Source organism: Podarcis gaigeae (assembly GCF_964106915.1).
Source record: "Podarcis gaigeae genome assembly, chromosome: 4".
NCBI lineage: Eukaryota > Metazoa > Chordata > Lepidosauria > Squamata > Lacertidae > Podarcis > Podarcis gaigeae.
In genome coordinates, this window is record NC_139677.1 from 55,642,971 (window position 1) to 55,650,078 (window position 7,108).

Consider the following 7,108-nt stretch of genomic DNA (forward strand, 5'->3'; position numbering starts at 1 on the left):
AAAAAAAAAAAAAAGGATGGGGAAGATCTGAGAAACTATTAATTAGTGTCTGAGTGATGAAAAGTATGATTACTTTGATCTAATTATTGTCATTTCATTTTAATGTGATAGTTCCATTCTACGTTTTAAGTTCAAATACCAGTCCAACTCCCAAATACTTCTTTAAAGGGGAAAGGGAAATGTCAAATAAAATCCAGCCTAATAAATTAGATGTAAGAATGCCTTAACTAATGTATACAAGGCTCTCCAAACACTCAGAATGGAGCTAATGATAGTGAGGATGCTCTTTTAAGTTTGCACATAGTTGTAATTTAAAGTGTAGTGTTTTATGGACTTACAGTCTGGTTCTTAATGTATTGTACTGAAGGAAATCCTCTCTGTTTTAAGAGGAACTGCACAGACAGATCCTTGAGTTCACTGTCCTCATAAATATTCGAAACGCTCTGATTTTAACAACCTCATTTTGATTGCCAGAAATTCTGCAACTGAAATAAATGAAAGTACCCCAGCAAAAGGATGTGTGTACAATTTATTCAAACAAAACCAAACAGGGATTTGCACAACCTGTGAACTGTTAACTAAGAGGGGGGGGGGATAAACTAATGTCCAGAAAAATACCCCCTGTACATACGTGTAATTCATATTAACATATTAATTACCTTAATTATACTTCTGCTGATATGTGAACACACCCAGCTTTGGCAATCTGTCACAAAACAAAATGATCAGGTGGCTACAAGGTTGGACGCGAGCATACTTTTTCTTTCTTCCTCCTTTTCTTCCCTCTCACTTTCTCCCTGCACTCATTTTCCCTTGTGCTGCCTGGGTGGTGGTGCAGTTGTGATGTCTTGAATACCAATAGTGAAGTTGAACATATGTGAACCTTTCCTAATCCTGCTAATCTTCCTTCACAAACCTTTCTGAAAGTGTAGGCAACAACCAGATTTGAAGGGAGGGGAGAAACTACTGAGCATTTTAATGACAAATAATCTTTGCAAAGGGGAAGGGGGGTTGCTGCCTCAGCTGGAGATGGAGCTTATGAACTACAGCAGGTAGAAATAACTGCCGTATTACCTCATGTAATCTCCACCATTCAGGGTCAGATTAGGCCTGAATGCGAGATGAAATAGACTTCTCTTTTAAACAGGGGACTTTGTCCCTTCAACGGCTATTAGGCAGTAATTAGTTGTGACACAGAATTACCAGCCACACAATGGTATCGGGAGTCTTACAAGTCCTTTGAAACTGATTAGAGAAATTGAATTGATGCTACTTGTAATTTTAAAATTATGTCCCAGTGTATGAACTATTCCCGTTTTTCACCCTTCCCCCCATGTTTGGCTGCATGAGTATGGCACTTATTAAGCAAGGTTGGGTAAAGATCCAAACCCACAACCCCTCCTTCTCCACAAGACTTCCCAGCCAGAGGCCCTGATGGCTGTCAGGATACAGCTTTTTGCAATGCTGGTTAGATAAAATGCTTTGATCTCCTTAGCCCTCGCTGGCTTTGAGATGACTTAGGACAGCATTGAGATGTTAGGTGCTTCACTGCTTACTAGTGCATGGGAAGCAAAAATAAGAGCAAATGTGATCTTTCAACCCTGAGGCATTTCCCCATTGGGTTAGTATGCTTTTATTAATGCCAAAGATGTTAACAGGAAGATAGGACTCCAACGATTTAAATTATGAGCTGATGATTTGTTGGAGGTTTATGAAGAACTAGCTGCAACTAGTTTGCAAAATGCACCCAAGTGGGATTAGCACCATTTTTGAAACGATGAACCTTCAACCTTCTCACCTCCAATGGAAACATGATCAACAGGGACGATGTGCCAACCATGGGCAACAAATGAGTATTAAATCTTCATTTAGGCACACTTAAAACAGAATGCAACAAGAAAAAGCTCCCTAATTTATGTAACCTGTAAAAGAAAGCAGAAACAGATTTACCTGAAGTTACAAAACACAGGAGAGACCATCAGCTCAAAACCTAAGTGCATTTTGGACCACAGCTTCTTTTTAAACTCTCTTGTTTATTTAAACCTTGTATCTTCTTACCATACACAGTTCTTCTGATGAAGGACCATTTGTGCTCTGAAACAGATTAGACTCCATGAGCTGATTTGTCTGGTGTTTTGTATAACTTCAAATAAATCTAATTGTGCACCCTACTACGGACTGTTCTTATTGCTCTGCAATACTCCCCCCCCCCCCGCCCCCAAGAATCTGAGTAGGTATTTAGGTTCTAACCGTTCTCATGAAATGACATGTCTACAAAGAAAGGCAACTGCTATCAAGGGCATTTCAAAATAGCTGTGAAAAATCAGAGCACCAAGCTGAATCTCTCTCATAATTCTGCAAATTAAGTTTCTAAGGCTGCGATCCCATGCACACTTATCTGGGAATAAGATCCATTGAATGCAATGGAACGGCAATAGAATGTTTCTAAATAAGCATGCCTAGGATTGCATTGCAAAAGAAAAATATGTTGCTACAAGATTTGTAAGCAGCCTACTTACTGCTGCTATTGAAATCAGTGAGAGAGCTGCCTTTGGAGCAGTATTGGGGCCATTCTTGCCTGAGGACAGAGCCTTTTCTTCTAATGAAACTGTTTATTCTAATTAATGATCAATTTATTGGAGCACTTCCTGGCTCTCAGCTTTTTCAACATTGTGGGCAGGCCGTTGGGGCAATGCTTGACCCTTTGTCAACCTTTAGCCTTGACTTACCCACATAAATCTTGAAATCTCTTTAAACTTTGAAAAGTTGCTTTCTATGTGGTCTCTTCTTTCATTAGGGGACATGTTTGATCAGGATCATTGTGCTCTGGGCTCCTTCAGAAGCGCTATACTTTGTCATGCGGCTTCCTGTGGATGCAAGGACTTGTGACACCTTTGAAATCCTTGATCAGTAAATACAATCTAGCTGCTATGAACATCTTAAAATCAGGTACTCACATACTTTTCTTTGAAAAACTCACCATTTCCCTCAATACATAGAATTGTGTCCTTGGATGACATAACTCTAGGTCTTGCCAAGAAATGTTATCTAGTGCAGGGATGGAGAACCCCAAACATGTCCCTCTCTACTCAGCCCTATGGCCTTTCCCCACGCCACATCCTTCACCAGCCCAGGGGCTGTATGGCTGATCCATAGGAGTCCTACCAGTGCTGGATAAAAGGCAGCCCTGTATAGGAAAGTTATAAATGTTTGATGTTTTATTATTTTTGTGTACCGTATTTTTCGCTCTATAACACGCACCCGACCATAACACGCACGTAGTTTTTAGAGGAAAACCCGTAGGCATGCCACCCGTAGGCATTCCCTCCATAACACGCACAGACATTTCCCCTTACTTTTTAGGAGGAAAAAAGTGAGTGTTATGGTGCAAAAAATACAGTATGTGCTGGAAGGCACCCAGAGTGGCTTGGGCAACCCAGTCAGACGGGTGGAGTACTATTATTATTATTATTATTATTATTATTATTATTATTATTATCAATTTAGCACTGCCCTTGAAAATGCAGGTTCAGTTTGATCATCGATACCCAGGTGTTGCCTGTAATTAGGGAAGTCTTTGCCCAGTCCAGGCTGGTGTGCCAAAATAGGCCTGGAAACTGCAAATCTGGCCATGGTGACTCATACCTTAGTTACATCACCTCTGGATTACTGCATTGTGCTCTACACAGGACTGTCTTTGAAGAGTACGTGGAAATTACAATTAGCCCACAATGCTGTGGCCAGACTGTTAACAGGGGCTGCATATATGGAGCTCATGCACTGGTTCCCAGTTAGTTTCGAGACCCAATTCAAAGTGCTGGTGTTGACCCTTAAAAGCCCGTTAGGGTTTTTATGACCAGGTTATCTGGAAGACTGCCTCCTCCTATACAAACCTGCCTTTCTATTGAGATCACTGGCAGAGATCCTCCTGTGTGTCCACTCCCACCATTTCCAGAAATGTGATTCATTGGGCCTATGGACACAGCCTTCTGATTAGCCGTGTGTGCTCAGACTCTGCAGCTCTCTCCTGAGGGAGCTAACGGCCCTCGGGGGGCCACTAGGGGGCGCATTGGAAGATGGCCGACAATACCATCTCTCCGACCCACACAGGGTAATTAAGAGGCTGTTATGGGAGTAGGCAGCCTCCCTTGTTGCCCCAAGGAAATGGGGAACACTGCCCTTACCTGCTGTGCCCATAAATCACCCCCTAATTCGAAAGAAGGGGGTGAGGGCCCTAGGCAGAATGCCCCTGTGTGGACCTCGGCTCTCCTGGACGCTGTCTCTGATCGCGCACTAGCTGCAGCAATTTGGAATAATTAATTACAAAAGAAGCAAATGCACATATTTCAAGTGAAGAAGGGGAGTGAAGTCTGCTAATTTAAGTGACCTCTGCGAAAGAAGGCGACGGGCTGGAGAAACAGGAATATTCTATGATGAAGATACACCAAAGGCGGGGTATGTTGACAACGGGGCTGAATGGGGGGGGGGAAACCTTTTTTACTTTCCTTCTATGTGATTTACAAGAACCCCTCCTCATTAGAACCGTCGGTTGAACTGACCCAAGCAGGATGATTAAGGTCTGTGTGGAGATAAACTTTAACCAAAAGTATGCTTTATGGAGATTGAGAAGCAATAAGAGCTTTTGGAATGGCGCAGCAATTAATTCAGAGTTGCCATCTTGCCAAAGGATTTATAGCCGGGAGGAAGAACGGATTTGTTTTCAGACTGCATTCCTAGTGAATCTCCTCAGAGGTTTTGAGAAAGGAGGCAGATTGGTGAAGATTAATGACGCTAAGACTGTTTTGATGTATGGAAGTGATGTTATATGGAAAACGTCTGGATATGGCTACTGGATTTAAAAAAAAAATATTTTTTATAAGAATATTTATTAAGTTTTTGTTTACACAATAAAAAACATACATAATAACATAGTATTTTCCAATATCCACATTTCATTCTCATCTTTGGACTTCCTCACATCTCTTGTTCCTGCATCCTAAACTCATAAATTTTACTAGCAAATTATTAACTTGTTTCAATTCATATAATATATTTTTCCAATATTAAATCTCAGATTTTAGAATTTAAATCACTCTTTTGAAGACTTAGTTATAACAATTTATCCAAAATTTGTCTTTTCTTTCAATTACAATTAGATTTGTATTCCTTGTAGCTAATTTGTTGGAGGCATTCTATTGCTAATCTTACATCTTTCTTAACATTCATACAATTTACAATATTTTTGTATATAGTCCTTAAATTTCTTCCATTCCCCCTCCACCAGTTCTTCTCCCAGATCTTGGATTCTGCTAGTCATCTCCGCCAGTTCCATATAGTCCATCAGTTGCATCTGCCATTCTTCCAGTGTGGGCAAATCTTGAGTTTTCCAGCTTTTGGCGATGAGTATCCTTGCTGCTGTTGTAGCATACATAAAAAAGGTTCGATCCTTCTTTTGCACACTCTGGCCGACAATGCCTAAAAGAAAGGCCTCTGGTTTCTTAGGGAAGGTATACTTAAATACCTTTTTCAGCTCATTATATATCATTTCCCAGAAAGCCTTCACTCTAGGGCAAGTCCACCAGAGGTGAAAGAATGTTCCTTCAGCTTCTTTACACTTCCAACATTTATTGTCAGACACATGATATATCTTTGCAAGCTTGACTGGAGTTATGTACCACCTATATATCATTTTCATAATGTTTTCTTTCAAGGCATTACATGCCGTAAATCTCAAACCTGTGGTCCATAACTTTTCCCAGTCCGCGAACATAATGTTGTGCCCTATGTCCTGTGCCCATTTTATCATAGCTGATTTGACTGTTTCATCCTGTGTGTTCCATTTTAGCAGCAAGTTATACATTCTTGAAAGTAACTTAGAGCTGGGTTCTAACAGTTCTGTTTCTAACTTTGATTTTTCCACCTGGAATCATAACTTTTTATCTGACTTAAAAGCTTCTTTAATCTGAGCGTAATGTAACCAATCTCGCACTTTCCCCTTTAATTTCTCCAAACTCTGCAACCTCCAATTGTCTCCATCTTTTTCTATTATTTCCCAATATTTCGGCCATTTGGCCTCCATATTGAGTCTTTTCGGGGCCTTAGCCTCCATTGGTGATAACCACCTTGGGGTCTTATTTTCCAATAAATCTTTATATTTTAACCAGACATTGAAGACTGCTTTTCTGACAACATGGTTCTTGAAAGCCTTATGTATTTTAACCTTGTCATACCACAAATATGCATGCCAACCAAAAGCATTGTTAAATCCTTCCAAATCTAAAACATCGGTGTTTTCAAGAAGTAGCTAATCTTTCAACCAGCAGAAAGCTGCTGATTCATAGTACAACTTTAAGTCTGGCAGGGCAAAGCCCCCTCTTTCTTTAGCATCAGTTAATATCTTGAACTTGATTCTGGGCTTTTTGCCCTGCCCGACAAATTTAGAAATATCTCTCTGCCACTTCTCAAAACACCCCATTTTGTCCACAATCTGCAAAGTTTGAAACAAGAACAACATTTTTGGCAATACATTCATCTTAATAGCAGCAATACGTCCTGACAAGGAAAGTTTCAATCTTGACCAGACTTCTAGATCCCTCTTAATTTCAGACCAACATTTTTCATAGTTATCTTTAAATAAATTCATGTTCTTCGCTGTTATGTTTACCCCTAGGTATTTTACTTTTTTAACCACATTTAATTCTGTCTCTTTCTGAAACCTTTCTGATTCTAAAGAGGTCAAATTTTCCCCCAAAACCTTAGTTTTTTGCTTATTAAGTTTAAATCCCGCCACCCGACCAAACTCATAAATCAGTTGCAATACCCTTTTGGTACTAGGCTCTGGCTCCTGTAAGGTCAATACTAGGTCATCTGCAAATGCTTTAAGTTTATACTGTTTCGCTCCGACCTGAATACCTTCCACCAACCGGTCTCCTCTAATCATATTTAAGAGCACTTCCAGGACCGATATGAATAGCAAAGGGGATATGGGACAACCTTGTCGTGTTCCTTTTTCAATTTTAAACTCTTCTGTCACCACATTGTTCACTATCAATTTTGCCTTTTGCTCTGAATAAATTGCCTCAATCCCATTTTGAAACCCCCGCCCCAC